Consider the following 13932-nt stretch of genomic DNA (forward strand, 5'->3'; position numbering starts at 1 on the left):
AGGTTTTTATGAAAAAGTTAGGTTTTTTCGAAAAAGTTAGTTTTGGTATAAGTTAGGTTTTTAAGAAAAAGTTAGTTTTGGTATAAGTTAGGTTTTTAAGAAAAAGTTAGGTTTTTAAGAAAAAGTTAGTTTTGGTATAAGTTAGGTTTTTTAGAAAAAGTTAGGTTTTTTAGAAAAAGTTAGTTTTGGTATAAGTTAGGTTTTTTCGAAAAAGTTAGTATTGGTATAAGTTAGGTTTTTAAGAAAAAGTTAGTTTTGGTATAAGTTAGGTTTTTAAGAAAAAGTTAGGTTTTTAAGAAAAAGTTAGTTTTGGTATAAGTTAGGTTTTTGAGAAAAAGTAAGGTTTTTAAGAAAAAGTTAGTTTTGGTATAAGTTAGGTTTTTAAGAAAAAGTTAGGTTTTTAAGAAAAAGTTAATTTTGGTATAAGTTAGGTTTTTGAGAAAAAGTTAGGTTTTTTAGAATAAGTTAGTTTTGGTAAAAGTTAGGTTTTTTCGAAAAAGTTAGTTTTGGTATAAGTTAGGTTTTTGAGAAAAAGTTAGTTTTGGTATAAGTTAGGTTTTTAAGAAAAAGTTAGGTTTTTTCGAAAAAGTTAGTTTTGGTAAAAGTTAGGTTTTTTCGAAAAAGTTAGTTTTGGTATAAGTTAGGTTTTAAAGAAAAAGTTAGGTTTTTAAGATAAAGTTAGTTTTGGTATAAGTTAGGTTTTTAAGAAAAAGTTAGTTTTGGTATAAGTTAGGTTTTTAAGAAAAAGTTAGTTTTGGTATAAGTTAGGTTTTTATGAAAAAGTTAGGTTTTTAAGAAAAAGTTAGTTTTGGTATAAGTTAGGTTTTTAAGAAAAAGTTAGTTTTGGTATAAGTTAGGTTTTTAAGAAAAAGTTAGGTTTTTAAGAAAAAGTTAGTTTTGGTATAAGTTAGGTTTTTTAGAAAAAGTTAGGTTTTTTAGAAAAAGTTAGTTTTGGTATAAGTTAGGTTTTTTCGAAAAAGTTAGTATTGGTATAAGTTAGGTTTTTAAGAAAAAGTTAGTTTTGGTATAAGTTAGGTTTTTAAGAAAAAGTTAGGTTTTTAAGAAAAAGTTAGTTTTGGTATAAGTTAGGTTTTTGAGAAAAAGTAAGGTTTTTAAGAAAAAGTTAGTTTTGGTATAAGTTAGGTTTTTAAGAAAAAGTTAGGTTTTTAAGAAAAAGTTAATTTTGGTATAAGTTAGGTTTTTGAGAAAAAGTTAGTTTTGGTATAAGTTAGGTTTTTTCGAAAAAGTTAGTTTTGGTATAAGTTAGGTTTTTAAGAAAAAGTTAGTTTTGGTATAAGTTAGGTTTTTAAGAAAAAGTTAGGTTTTTAAGAAAAAGTTAGTTTTGGTATAAGTTAGGTTTTTTAGAAAAAGTTAGTTTTGGTAAAAGTTAGGTTTTTTAGAAAAAGTTAGTTTTGGTATAAGTTAGGTTTTTATGAAAAAGTTAGGTTTTTTCGAAAAAGTTAGTTTTGGTATAAGTTAGGTTTTTAAGAAAAAGTTAGTTTTGGTATAAGTTAGGTTTTTAAGAAAAAGTTAGGTTTTTAAGAAAAAGTTAGTTTTGGTATAAGTTAGGTTTTTTAGAAAAAGTTAGGTTTTTTAGAAAAAGTTAGTTTTGGTATAAGTTAGGTTTTTTCGGAAAAGTTAGTATTGGTATAAGTTAGGTTTTTTAAGAAAAAGTTAATTTTGGTATAAGTTAGGTTTTTAAGAAAAAGTTAGGTTTTTAAGAAAAAGTTAGTTTTGGTATAAGTTAGGTTTTTGAGAAAAAGTAAGGTTTTTAAGAAAAAGTTAGTTTTGGTATAAGTTAGGTTTTTAAGAAAAAGTTAGGTTTTTAAGAAAAAGTTAATTTTGGTATAAGTTAGGTTTTTGAGAAAAAGTTAGGTTTTTTAGAATAAGTTAGTTTTGGTAAAAGTTAGGTTTTTTCGAAAAAGTTAGTTTTGGTATAAGTTAGGTTTTTGAGAAAAAGTTAGTTTTGGTATCAGTTAGGTTTTTAAGAAAAAGTTAGGTTTTTTCGAAAAAGTTAGTTTTGGTAAAAGTTAGGTTTTTTCGAAAAAGTTAGTTTTGGTATAAGTTAGGTTTTTAAGAAAAAGTTAGGTTTTTTAGAAAAAGTTAGTTTTGGTATAAGTTAGGTTTTTAAGAAAAAGTTAGTTTTGGTAAAAGTTAGGTTTTTTCGAAAAAGTTAGTTTTGGTATAAGTTAGGTTTTTATGAAAAAGTTAGTTTTGGTATAAGTTAGGTTTTTAAGAAAAAGTTAGGTTTTTAAGAAAAAGTTAGTTTTGGTATAAGTTAGGTTTTTTCGAAAAAGTTAGGTTTTTTAGAAAAAGTTAGTTTTGGTATAAGTTAGGTCTTTTCGAAAAAGTTAGTATTGGTATAAGTTAGGTTTTTAAGAAAAAGTTAGTTTTGGTATAAGTTAGGTTTTTTAGAAAAAGTTAGGTTTTTAAGAAAAAGTTAGTTTTGGTATAAGTTAGGTTTTTGAGAAAAAGTAAGGTTTTTAAGAAAAAGTTAGTTTTGGTATAAGTTAGGTTTTTAAGAAAAAGTTAGGTTTTTAAGAAAAAGTTAATTTTGGTATAAGTTAGGTTTTTGAGAAAAAGTTAGGTTTTTTAGAATAAGTTAGTTTTGGTAAAAGTTAGGTTTTTTCGAAAAAGTTAGTTTTGGTATAAGTTAGGTTTTTTCGAAAAAGTTAGTTTTGGTATAAGTTAGGTTTTTAAGAAAAAGTTAGTTTTGGTATAAGTTAGGTTTTTTAGAAAAAGTTAGTTTTGGTATAAGTTAGGTTTTTATGAAAAAGTTAGGTTTTTTCGAAAAAGTTAGTTTTGGTATAAGTTAGGTTTTTATGAAAAAGTTAGTTTTGGTATAAGTTAGGTTTTTTCGAAAAAGTTAGTTTTGGTATAAGTTAGGTTTTTTCGAAAAAGTTAGTTTTGGTATAAGTTAGGTTTTTTCGAAAAAGTTAGGTTTTTTCGAAAAAGTTAGTTTTGGTATAAGTTAGGTTTTTTCGAAAAAGTTAGTTTTGGTATAAGTTAGGTTTTTTCGAAAAAGTTAGTTTTGGTATAAATTAGGTTTTTTCGAAAAAGTTAGTTTTGGTATAAGTTAGGTTTTTTTAGAAAAAGTTAGTTTTGGTATAAGTTAGGTTTTTAAGAAAAAGTTAGTTTTGGTATAAGTTAGGTTTTTTCGAAAAAGTTAGTTTTGGTATAAGTTAGGTTTTTATGAAAAAGTTAGGTTTTTTCGAAAAAGTTAGTTTTGGTATAAGTTAGGTTTTTATGAAAAAGTTAGTTTTGGTATAAGTTAGGTTTTTTCGAAAAAATTAGTTTTGGTATAAGTTAGGTTTTTTAGAAAAAGTTAGTTTTGTTATAAGTTAGGTTTTTTCGAAAAAGTTAGTTTTGGTATAAGTTAGGTTTTTATGAAAAAGTTAGGTTTTTTCGAAAAAGTTAGTTTTGGTAAAAGTTAGGTTTTTAAGAAAAAGTTAGTTTTGGTATAAGTTAGGTTTTTTCGAAAAAGTTAGTTTTGGTATAAGTTAGGTTTTTATGAAAAAGTTAGGTTTTTTCGAAAAAGTTAGTTTTGGTAAAAGTTAGGTTTTTTCGAAAAAGTAAGGTTTTTTAGAAAAAGTTAGTTTTGGTATAAGTTAGGTTTTTTCGAAAAAGTTAGTTTTGGTATAAGTTAGGTTTTTTAGAAAAAGTGAGTTTTGGTATAAGTTAGGTTCTTTCGAAAAAGTTAGTTTTGGTATAAGTTAGGTTTTTTCGAAAAAGTTAGTTTTGGTATGAGTTAGGTTTTTTCGAAAAAGTTAGTTTTGGTATAAGTTAGGTTTTTTCGAAAAAGTTAGTATTGGTATAAGTTAGGTTTTTTAGAAAAAGTTAGTTTTGGTATAAGTTAGGTTTTTTAGAAAAAGTTAGTTTTGGTATAAGTTAGGTTTTTTAGAAAAAGTTAGTTTTGGTATAAGTTAGGTTTTTATGAAAAAGTTAGGTTTTTTCGAAAAAGTTAGTTTTGGTAAAAGTTAGGTTTTTAAGAAAAAGTTAGTTTTGGTATAAGTTAGGTTTTTATGAAAAAGTTAGGTTTTTTCGAAAAAGTTAGTTTTGGTAAAAGTTAGGTTTTTTCGAAAAAGTAAGGTTTTTTAGAAAAAGTTAGTTTTGGTATAAGTTAGGTTTTTTCGAAAAAGTTAGTTTTGGTATAAGTTAGGTTTTTAAGAAAAAGTTAGTTTTGGTATAAGTTAGGTTTTTTCGAAAAAGTTAGTTTTGGTATAAGTTAGGTTTTTTAGAAAAAGTTAGGTTTTTAAGAAAAAGTTAATTTTGGTAAAAGTTAGGTTTTTAAGTAAAAGTTAGTTTTGGTATAAGTTAGGTTTTTATGAAAAAGTTAGGTTTTTTCGAAAAAGTTAGTTTTGGTAAAAGTTAGGTTTTTAAGAAAAAGTTAGTTTTGGTATAAGTTAGGTTTTTATGAAAAAGTTAGGTTTTTTCGAAAAAGTTAGTTTTGGTAAAAGTTAGGTTTTTTCGAAAAAGTAAGGTTTTTTAGAAAAAGTTAGTTTTGGTATAAGTTAGGTTTTTTCGAAAAAGTTAGTATTGGTATAAGTTAGGTTTTTTAGAAAAAGTTAGTTTTGGTATAAGTTAGGTTTTTTCGAAAAAGTTAGTTTTGGTATAAGTTAGGTTTTTTAGAAAAAGTTAGGTTTTTAAGAAAAAGTTAATTTTGGTATAAGTTAGGTTTTTGAGAAAAAGTTAGGTTTTTTAGAATAAGTTAGTTTTGGTAAAAGTTAGGTTTTTTCGAAAAAGTTAGTTTTGGTATAAGTTAGGTTTTTTAGAAAAAGTGAGTTTTGGTATAAGTTAGGTTTTTTCGAAAAAGTTAGTTTTTTTATAAGTTAGGTTTTTTCGAAAAAGTTAGTTTTTTTATAAGTTAGGTTTTTGAGAAAAAGTTAGGTTTTTTAGAATAAGTTAGTTTTGGTAAAAGTTAGGTTTTTACGAAAAAGTTAGTTTTGGTATAAGTTAGGTTTTTTAGAAAAAGTTAGTTTTGGTATAAGTTAGGTTTTTTCGAAAAAGTTAGTTTTGGTATAAGTTAGGTTTTTTCGAAAAAGTTAGTTTTGGTATAAGTTAGGTTTTTTAGAAAAAGTGAGTTTTGGTATAAGTTAGGTTTTTTCGAAAAAGTTAGTTTTTTTATAAGTTAGGTTTTTTCGAAAAAGTTAGTTTTGGTATGAGTTAGGTTTTTTCGAAAAAGTTAGTTTTGGTATAAGTTAGGTTTTTTCGAAAAAGTTAGTATTGGTATAAGTCAGGTTTTTTAGAAAAAGTTAGTTTTGGTATAAGTTAGGTTTTTTAGAAAAAGTTAGTTTTGGTATAAGTTAGGTTTTTTCGAAAAAGTTAGTTTTGGTATAAGTTAGGTTTTTATGAAAAAGTTAGTTTTGGTATAAGTTAGGTTTTTTCGAAAAAGTTAGTTTTGGTATAAGTTAGGTTTTTTAGAAAAAGTTAGGTTTTTAAGAAAAAGTTAATTTTGGTAAAAGTTAGGTTTTTAAGAAAAAGTTAGTTTTGGTATAAGTTAGGTTTTTATGAAAAAGTTAGGTTTTTTCGAAAAAGTTAGTTTTGGTAAAAGTTAGGTTTTTAAGAAAAGTTAGTTTTGGTATAAGTTAGGATTTTATGAAAAAAATAGGTTTTTTCGAAAAAGTTAGTTTTGGTAAAAGTTAGGTTTTTTCGAAAAAGTAAGGTTTTTTAGAAAAAGTTAGTTTTGGTATAAGTTAGGTTTTTTCGAAAAAGTTAGTATTGGTATAAGTTAGGTTTTTTAGAAAAAGTTAGTTTTGGTATAAGTTAGGTTTTTTCGAAAAAGTTAGTTTTGGTATAAGTTAGGTTTTTTAGAAAAAGTTAGGTTTTTAAGAAAAAGTTAATTTTGGTATAAGTTAGGTTTTTGAGAAAAAGTTAGGTTTTTTAGAATAAGTTAGTTTTGGTAAAAGTTAGGTTTTTTCGAAAAAGTTAGTTTTGGTATAAGTTAGGTTTTTTAGAAAAAGTTAGTTTTGGTATAAGTTAGGTTTTTGAGAAAAAGTTAGTTTTGGTATAAGTTAGGTTTTTTCGAAAAAGTTAGTTTTGGTATGAGTTAGGTTTTTTCGAAAAAGTTAGTTTTGGTATAAGTTAGGTTTTTTCGAAAAAGTTAGTATTGGTATAAAACAGGTTTTTTAGAAAAAGTTAGTTTTGGTATAAGTTAGGTTTTTTCGAAAAAGTTAGTTTTGGTATAAGTTAGGTTTTTTAGAAAAAGTTAGGTTTTTAAGAAAAAGTTAATTTTGGTATAAGTTAGGTTTTTGAGAAAAAGTTAGGTTTTTTAGAATAAGTTAGTTTTGGTAAAAGTTAGGTTTTTTCGAAAAAGTTAGTTTTGGTATAAGTTAGGTTTTTTAGAAAAAGTTAGTTTTGGTATAAGTTAGGTTTTTTAGAAAAAGTTAGTTTTGGTATAAGTTAGGTTTTTATGAAAAAGTTAGGTTTTTTCGAAAAAGTTAGTTTTGGTAAAAGTTAGGTTTTTTCGAAAAAGTAAGGTTTTTTAGAAAAAGTTAGTTTTGGTATAAGTTAGGTTTTTTAGAAAAAGTTAGTTTTGGTATAAGTTAGGTTTTTTAGAAAAAGTTAGTTTTGGTATAAGTTAGGTTTTTTAGAAAAAGTTAGTTTTGGTATAAGTTAGGTTTTTATGAAAAAGTTAGGTTTTTTCGAAAAAGTTAGTTTTGGTAAAAGTTAGGTTTTTAAGAAAAAGTTAGTTTTGGTATAAGTTAGGTTTTTATGAAAAAGTTAGGTTTTTTCGAAAAAGTTAGTTTTGGTAAAAGTTAGGTTTTTAAGAAAAAGTTAGTTTTGGTATAAGTTAGGTTTTTATGAAAAAGTTAGGTTTTTTCGAAAAAGTTAGTTTTGGTAAAAGTTAGGTTTTTTCGAAAAAGTAAGGTTTTTTAGAAAAAGTTAGTTTTGGTATAAGTTAGGTTTTTTCGAAAAAGTTAGTTTTGGTATAAGTTAGGTTTTTAAGAAAAAGTTAGTTTTGGTAAAAGTTAGGTTTTTAAGAAAAAGTTAGTTTTGGTATAAGTTAGGTTTTTATGAAAAAGTTAGGTTTTTTCGAAAAAGTTAGTTTTGGTAAAAGTTAGGTTTTTTCGAAAAAGTAAGGTTTTTAAGAAAAAGTTAGTTTTGGTATAAGTTAGGTTTTTTCGAAAAAGTTAGTTTTGGTATAAGTTAGGTTTTTTAGAAAAAGTTAGGTTTTTTCGAAAAAGTTAGTTTTGGTATAAGTTAAGTTTTTAAGAAAAAGTTAGTTTTGGTATAAGTTAGGTTTTTTCGAAAAAGTTAGTTTTGGTATAAGTTAGGTTTTTTCGAAAAAGTTAGGTTTTTTCGAAAAAGTTAGTTTTGGTATAAGTTAGGTTTTTTCGAAAAAGTTAGTTTTGGTATAAGTTAGGTTTTTAAGAAAAAGTTAGTTTTGGTATAAGTTAGGTTTTTTCGAAAAAGTTAGTTTTGGTATAAGTTAGGTTTTTTAGAAAAAGTTAGGTTTTTTCGAAAAAGTTAGTTTTGGTATAAGTTAGGTTTTTTCGAAAAAGTTAGTTTTGGTATAAGTTAGGTTTTTAAGAAAAAGTTAGTTTTGGTATAAGTTAGGTTTTTTAGAAAAAGTTAGTTTTGGTATAAGTTAGGTTTTTTCGAAAAAGTTAGGTTTTTTCGAAAAAGTTAGTTTTGGTATAAGTTAGGTTTTTAAGAAAAAGTTAGTTTTGGTATAAGTTAGGTTTTTTCGAAAAAGTTAGTTTTGGTATAAGTTAGGTTTTTAAGAAAAAGTTAGATTTTTAAGAAAAAGTTAGGTTTTTAAGAAAAAGTTAGTTTTGGTATAAGTTAGGTTTTTGAGAAAAAGTTAGGTTTTTTATAATAAGTTAGTTTTGGTAAAAGTTAGGTTTTTTAGAAAAAGTTAGGTTTTTTCGAAAAAGTTAGTTTTGGTATAAGTTAGGTTTTTTCAAAAAAGTTAGTTTTGGTATAAGTTAGGTTTTTTCGAAAAAGTTAGTTTTGGTATAAGTTAGGTTTTTTCGAAAAAGTTAGTTTTGGTATAAGTTGGGTTTTTAAGAAAAAGTTAGTTTTGGTATAAGTTAGGTTTTTAAGAAAAAGTTAGATTTTTAAGAAAAAGTTAGGTTTTTAAGAAAAAGTTAGTTTTGGTATAAGTTAGGTTTTTGAGAAAAAGTTAGGTTTTTTATAATAAGTTAGTTTTGGTAAAAGTTAGGTTTTTTAGAAAAAGTTAGGTTTTTTCGAAAAAGTTAGTTTTGGTATAAGTTAGGTTTTTAAGAAAAAGTTAGTTTTGGTATAAGTTAGGTTTTTTAGAAAAAGTTAGTTTTGGTATAAGTTAGGTTTTTGAGAAAAAGTTAGTTTTTTTATAAGTTAGGTTTTTTCGAAAAAGTTAGTTTTGGTATAAATTAGGTTTTTTCGAAAAAGTTAGTTTTGGTATAAGTTAGGTTTTCTCGAAAAAGTTAGTTTTGGTATAAGTTAGGTTTTTTAGAAAAAGTTAGTTTTTTTATAAGTTAGGTTTTTTCGAAAAAGTTAGTTTTGGTATAAATTAGGTTTTTTCGAAAAAGTTAGTTTTGGTATAAGTTAGGTTTTCTCGAAAAAGTTAGTTTTGGTATAAGTTAGGTTTTTAAGAAAAAGTTAGGTTTTTAAGAAAAAGTTAGTTTTGGTATAAGTTAGGTTTTTGAGAAAAAGTTAGTTTTGGTATAAGTTAGGTTTTTATGAAAAAGTTAGTTTTGGTATAAGTTAGGTTTTTTAGAAAAAGTTAGTTTTGGTATAAGTTAGGTTTTTTAGAAAAAGTTAGGTTTTTAAGAAAAAGTTAATTTTGGTATAAGTTAGGTTTTTGAGAAAAAGTTAGGTTTTTTAGAATAAGTTAGTTTTGGTATAAGTTAGGTTTTTATGAAAAAGTTAGTTTTGGTATAAGTTAGGTTTTTTCGAAAAAGTTAGTTTTGGTATAAGTTAGGTTTTTTAGAAAAAGTGAGTTTTGGTATAAGTTAGGTTTTTTCGAAAAAGTTAGTTTTTTTATAAGTTAGGTTTTTTCGAAAAAGTTAGTTTTGGTATGAGTTAGGTTTTTTCGAAAAAGTTAGTTTTGGTATAAGTTAGGTTTTTTCGAAAAAGTTAGTATTGGTATAAGTTAGGTTTTTTAGAAAAAGTTAGTTTTGGTATAAGTTAGGTTTTTTCGAAAAAGTTAGTTTTGGTATAAGTTAGGTTTTTTAGAAAAAGTTAGTTTTGGTATAAGTTAGGTTTTTTCGAAAAAGTTAGGTTTTTTCGAAAAAGTTAGTTTTGGTATAAGTTAGGTTTTTAAGAAAAAGTTAGTTTTGGTATAAGTTAGGTTTTTTCGAAAAAGTTAGTTTTGGTATAAGTTAGGTTTTTAAGAAAAAGTTAGTTTTGGTATAAGTTAAGTTTTTAAGAAAAAGTTAGTTTTGGTATAAGTTAGGTTTTTTCGAAAAAGTTAGTTTTGGTATAAGTTAGGTTTTTTCGAAAAAGTTAGGTTTTTTCGAAAAAGTTAGTTTTGGTATAAGTTAGGTTTTTTCGAAAAAGTTAGTTTTGGTATAAGTTAGGTTTTTTCGAAAAAGTTAGGTTTTTTCGAAAAAGTTAGTTTTGGTATAAGTTAGGTTTTTTCGAAAAAGTTAGTTTTGGTATAAGTTAGGTTTTTAAGAAAAAGTTAGTTTTGGTATAAGTTAGGTTTTTTCGAAAAAGTTAGTTTTGGTATAAGTTAGGTTTTTTAGAAAAAGTTAGGTTTTTTCGAAAAAGTTAGTTTTGGTATAAGTTAGGTTTTTTCGAAAAAGTTAGTTTTGGTATAAGTTAGGTTTTTTAGAAAAAGTTAGTTTTGGTATAAGTTAGGTTTTTTCGAAAAAGTTAGGTTTTTTCGAAAAAGTTAGTTTTGGTATAAGTTAGGTTTTTAAGAAAAAGTTAGTTTTGGTATAAGTTAGGTTTTTTCGAAAAAGTTAGTTTTGGTATAAGTTAGGTTTTTAAGAAAAAGTTAGATTTTTAAGAAAAAGTTAGGTTTTTAAGAAAAAGTTAGTTTTGGTATAAGTTAGGTTTTTGAGAAAAAGTTAGGTTTTTTATAATAAGTTAGTTTTGGTAAAAGTTAGGTTTTTTCGAAAAAGTTAGTTTTGGTATAAGTTAGGTTTTTAAGAAAAAGTTAGTTTTGGTATAAGTTAAGTTTTTAAGAAAAAGTTAGTTTTGGTATAAGTTAGGTTTTTTCGAAAAAGTTAGTTTTGGTATAAGTTAGGTTTTTTCGAAAAAGTTAGGTTTTTTCGAAAAAGTTAGTTTTGGTATAAGTTAGGTTTTTTCGAAAAAGTTAGTTTTGGTATAAGTTAGGTTTTTAAGAAAAAGTTAGTTTTGGTATAAGTTAGGTTTTTTCGAAAAAGTTAGTTTTGGTATAAGTTAGGTTTTTAAGAAAAAGTTAGTTTTGGTATAAGTTAGGTTTTTTCGAAAAAGTTAGTTTTGGTATAAGTTAAGTTTTTAAGAAAAAGTTAGTTTTGGTATAAGTTAGGTTTTTTAGAAAAAGTTAGTTTTGGTATAAGTTAGGTTTTTTCGAAAAAGTTAGGTTTTTTCGAAAAAGTTAATTTTGGTATAAGTTAGATTTTTAAGAAAAAGTTAGGTTTTTAAGAAAAAGTTAGTTTTGGTATAAGTTAGGTTTTTTCGAAAAAGTTAGTTTTGGTATAAGTTAGGTTTTTTCGAAAAAGTTAGTTTTGGTATAAGTTAAGTTTTTAAGAAAAAGTTAGTTTTGGTATAAGTTAGGTTTTTTCGAAAAAGTTAGTTTTGGTATAAGTTAGGTTTTTTAGAAAAAGTTAGGTTTTTTCGAAAAAGTTAGTTTTGGTATAAGTTAGGTTTTTTCGAAAAAGTTAGTTTTGGTATAAGTTAGGTTTTTAAGAAAAAGTTAGTTTTGGTATAAGTTAGGTTTTTTCGAAAAAGTTAGTTTTGGTATAAGTTAGGTTTTTTAGAAAAAGTTAGGTTTTTTCGAAAAAGTTAGTTTTGGTATAAGTTAGGTTTTTTCGAAAAAGTTAGTTTTGGTATAAGTTAGGTTTTTAAGAAAAAGTTAGTTTTGGTATAAGTTAGGTTTTTTAGAAAAAGTTAGTTTTGGTATAAGTTAGGTTTTTTCGAAAAAGTTAGGTTTTTTCGAAAAAGTTAGTTTTGGTATAAGTTAGGTTTTTAAGAAAAAGTTAGTTTTGGTATAAGTTAGGTTTTTTCGAAAAAGTTAGTTTTGGTATAAGTTAGGTTTTTAAGAAAAAGTTAGATTTTTAAGAAAAAGTTAGGTTTTTAAGAAAAAGTTAGTTTTGGTATAAGTTAGGTTTTTGAGAAAAAGTTAGGTTTTTTATAATAAGTTAGTTTTGGTAAAAGTTAGGTTTTTTAGAAAAAGTTAGGTTTTTTCGAAAAAGTTAGTTTTGGTATAAGTTAGGTTTTTTCAAAAAAGTTAGTTTTGGTATAAGTTAGGTTTTTTCGAAAAAGTTAGTTTTGGTAAAAGTTAGGTTTTTTCGAAAAAGTAAGGTTTTTTAGAAAAAGTTAGTTTTGGTATAAGTTAGGTTTTTTAGAAAAAGTTAGTTTTGGTATAAGTTAGGTTTTTTAGAAAAAGTTAGTTTTGGTATAAGTTAGGTTTTTTAGAAAAAGTTAGTTTTGGTATAAGTTAGGTTTTTATGAAAAAGTTAGGTTTTTTCGAAAAAGTTAGTTTTGGTAAAAGTTAGGTTTTTTCGAAAAAGTAAGGTTTTTAAGAAAAAGTTAGTTTTGGTATAAGTTAGGTTTTTTCGAAAAAGTTAGTTTTGGTATAAGTTAGGTTTTTTAGAAAAAGTTAGGTTTTTTCGAAAAAGTTAGTTTTGGTATAAGTTAAGTTTTTAAGAAAAAGTTAGTTTTGGTATAAGTTAGGTTTTTTCGAAAAAGTTAGTTTTGGTATAAGTTAGGTTTTTTCGAAAAAGTTAGGTTTTTTCGAAAAAGTTAGTTTTGGTATAAGTTAGGTTTTTTTCGAAAAAGTTAGTTTTGGTATAAGTTAGGTTTTTAAGAAAAAGTTAGTTTTGGTATAAGTTAGGTTTTTTCGAAAAAGTTAGTTTTGGTATAAGTTAGGTTTTTTAGAAAAAGTTAGGTTTTTTCGAAAAAGTTAGTTTTGGTATAAGTTAGGTTTTTTCGAAAAAGTTAGTTTTGGTATAAGTTAGGTTTTTAAGAAAAAGTTAGTTTTGGTATAAGTTAGGTTTTTTAGAAAAAGTTAGTTTTGGTATAAGTTAGGTTTTTTCGAAAAAGTTAGGTTTTTTCGAAAAAGTTAGTTTTGGTATAAGTTAGGTTTTTAAGAAAAAGTTAGTTTTGGTATAAGTTAGGTTTTTTCGAAAAAGTTAGTTTTGGTATAAGTTAGGTTTTTAAGAAAAAGTTAGATTTTTAAGAAAAAGTTAGGTTTTTAAGAAAAAGTTAGTTTTGGTATAAGTTAGGTTTTTGAGAAAAAGTTAGGTTTTTTATAATAAGTTAGTTTTGGTAAAAGTTAGGTTTTTTAGAAAAAGTTAGGTTTTTTCGAAAAAGTTAGTTTTGGTATAAGTTAGGTTTTTTCAAAAAAGTTAGTTTTGGTATAAGTTAGGTTTTTTCGAAAAAGTTAGTTTTGGTATAAGTTAGGTTTTTTCGAAAAAGTTAGTTTTGGTATAAGTTGGGTTTTTAAGAAAAAGTTAGTTTTGGTATAAGTTAGGTTTTTAAGAAAAAGTTAGATTTTTAAGAAAAAGTTAGGTTTTTAAGAAAAAGTTAGTTTTGGTATAAGTTAGGTTTTTGAGAAAAAGTTAGGTTTTTTATAATAAGTTAGTTTTGGTAAAAGTTAGGTTTTTTAGAAAAAGTTAGGTTTTTTCGAAAAAGTTAGTTTTGGTATAAGTTAGGTTTTTAAGAAAAAGTTAGTTTTGGTATAAGTTAGGTTTTTTAGAAAAAGTTAGTTTTGGTATAAGTTAGGTTTTTGAGAAAAAGTTAGTTTTTTTATAAGTTAGGTTTTTTCGAAAAAGTTAGTTTTGGTATAAATTAGGTTTTTTCGAAAAAGTTAGTTTTGGTATAAGTTAGGTTTTCTCGAAAAAGTTAGTTTTGGTATAAGTTAGGTTTTTGAGAAAAAGTTAGTTTTTTTATAAGTTAGGTTTTTTCGAAAAAGTTAGTTTTGGTATAAATTAGGTTTTTTCGAAAAAGTTAGTTTTGGTATAAGTTAGGTTTTCTCGAAAAAGTTAGTTTTGGTATAAGTTAGGTTTTTAAGAAAAAGTTAGGTTTTTAAGAAAAAGTTAGTTTTGGTATAAGTTAGGTTTTTGAGAAAAAGTTAGTTTTGGTATAAGTTAGGTTTTTATGAAAAAGTTAGTTTTTGTATAAGTTAGGTTTTTTAGAAAAAGTTAGTTTTGGTATAAGTTAGGTTTTTTCGAAAAAGTAAGGTTTTTAAGAAAAAGTTAGTTTTGGTATAAGTTAGGTTTTTTCGAAAAAGTTAGTTTTCGTATAAATTAGGTTTTTTCGAAAAAGTTAGTTTTGGCATAAGTTAGGTTTTTTCGAAAAAGTTAGTTTTGGTATAAGTTAGGTTTTTAAGAAAAAGTTAGGTTTTTTCGAAAAAGTTAGTTTTGGTATAAATTAGGTTTTTTCGAAAAAGTTAGTTTTGGCATAAGTAAGGTTTTTTCGAAAAAGTTAGTTTTGGTATAAGTTAGGTTTTTAAGAAAAAGTTAGGTTTTTAAGAAAAAGTTAGTTTTGGTATAAGTTAGGTTTTTAAGAAAAAGTCAATTTTGGTATAAGTTAGGTTTTTGAGAAAAAGTTAGGTTTTTTAGAATAAGTTAGTTTTGGTAAAAGTTAGGTTTTTTCGAAAAAGTTAGTTTTGGTATAAGTTAGGTTTTTGAGAAAAAGTTAGTTTTGGTATAAGTTAGGTTTTTAAGGAAAAGTTAGGTTTTTTCGAAAAAGTTAGTTTTGGTATAAGTTAGGTTTTTTCGAAAAAGTTAGTTTTGGTATAAGTTAGGTTTTTTCGAAAAAGTTAGTTTTGGTATAAGTTAGGTTTTTTTAGAAAAA

The 13932-nt window shown here is 23.8% G+C and overlaps 1 long non-coding RNA gene across 8 annotated transcripts; it reads left to right on the forward strand.

The window, feature by feature from the left end:
* The first annotated feature begins 257 nt into the window (after positions 1–257).
* On the forward strand, positions 258–13628 carry LOC125774312 (uncharacterized). Of its 8 annotated transcripts, none has more exons than XR_007420779.1 (3): positions 258–342; positions 664–698; positions 13581–13628. It is a non-coding gene; the product is annotated as an uncharacterized LOC125774312 (long non-coding RNA). The 8 variants fall into 8 exon arrangements; XR_007420778.1 differs by lacking the exon at positions 13581–13628 and adding an exon at positions 13139–13186; XR_007420777.1 differs by lacking the exon at positions 13581–13628 and adding an exon at positions 8569–8616.
* Positions 13629–13932: the final 304 nt, after the last annotated feature.

The sequence above is a fragment of the Anopheles funestus genome, unplaced genomic scaffold, assembly GCF_943734845.2.
Source record: "Anopheles funestus unplaced genomic scaffold, idAnoFuneDA-416_04 scaffold_116_ctg1, whole genome shotgun sequence".
Classification (NCBI taxonomy): domain Eukaryota; kingdom Metazoa; phylum Arthropoda; class Insecta; order Diptera; family Culicidae; genus Anopheles; species Anopheles funestus.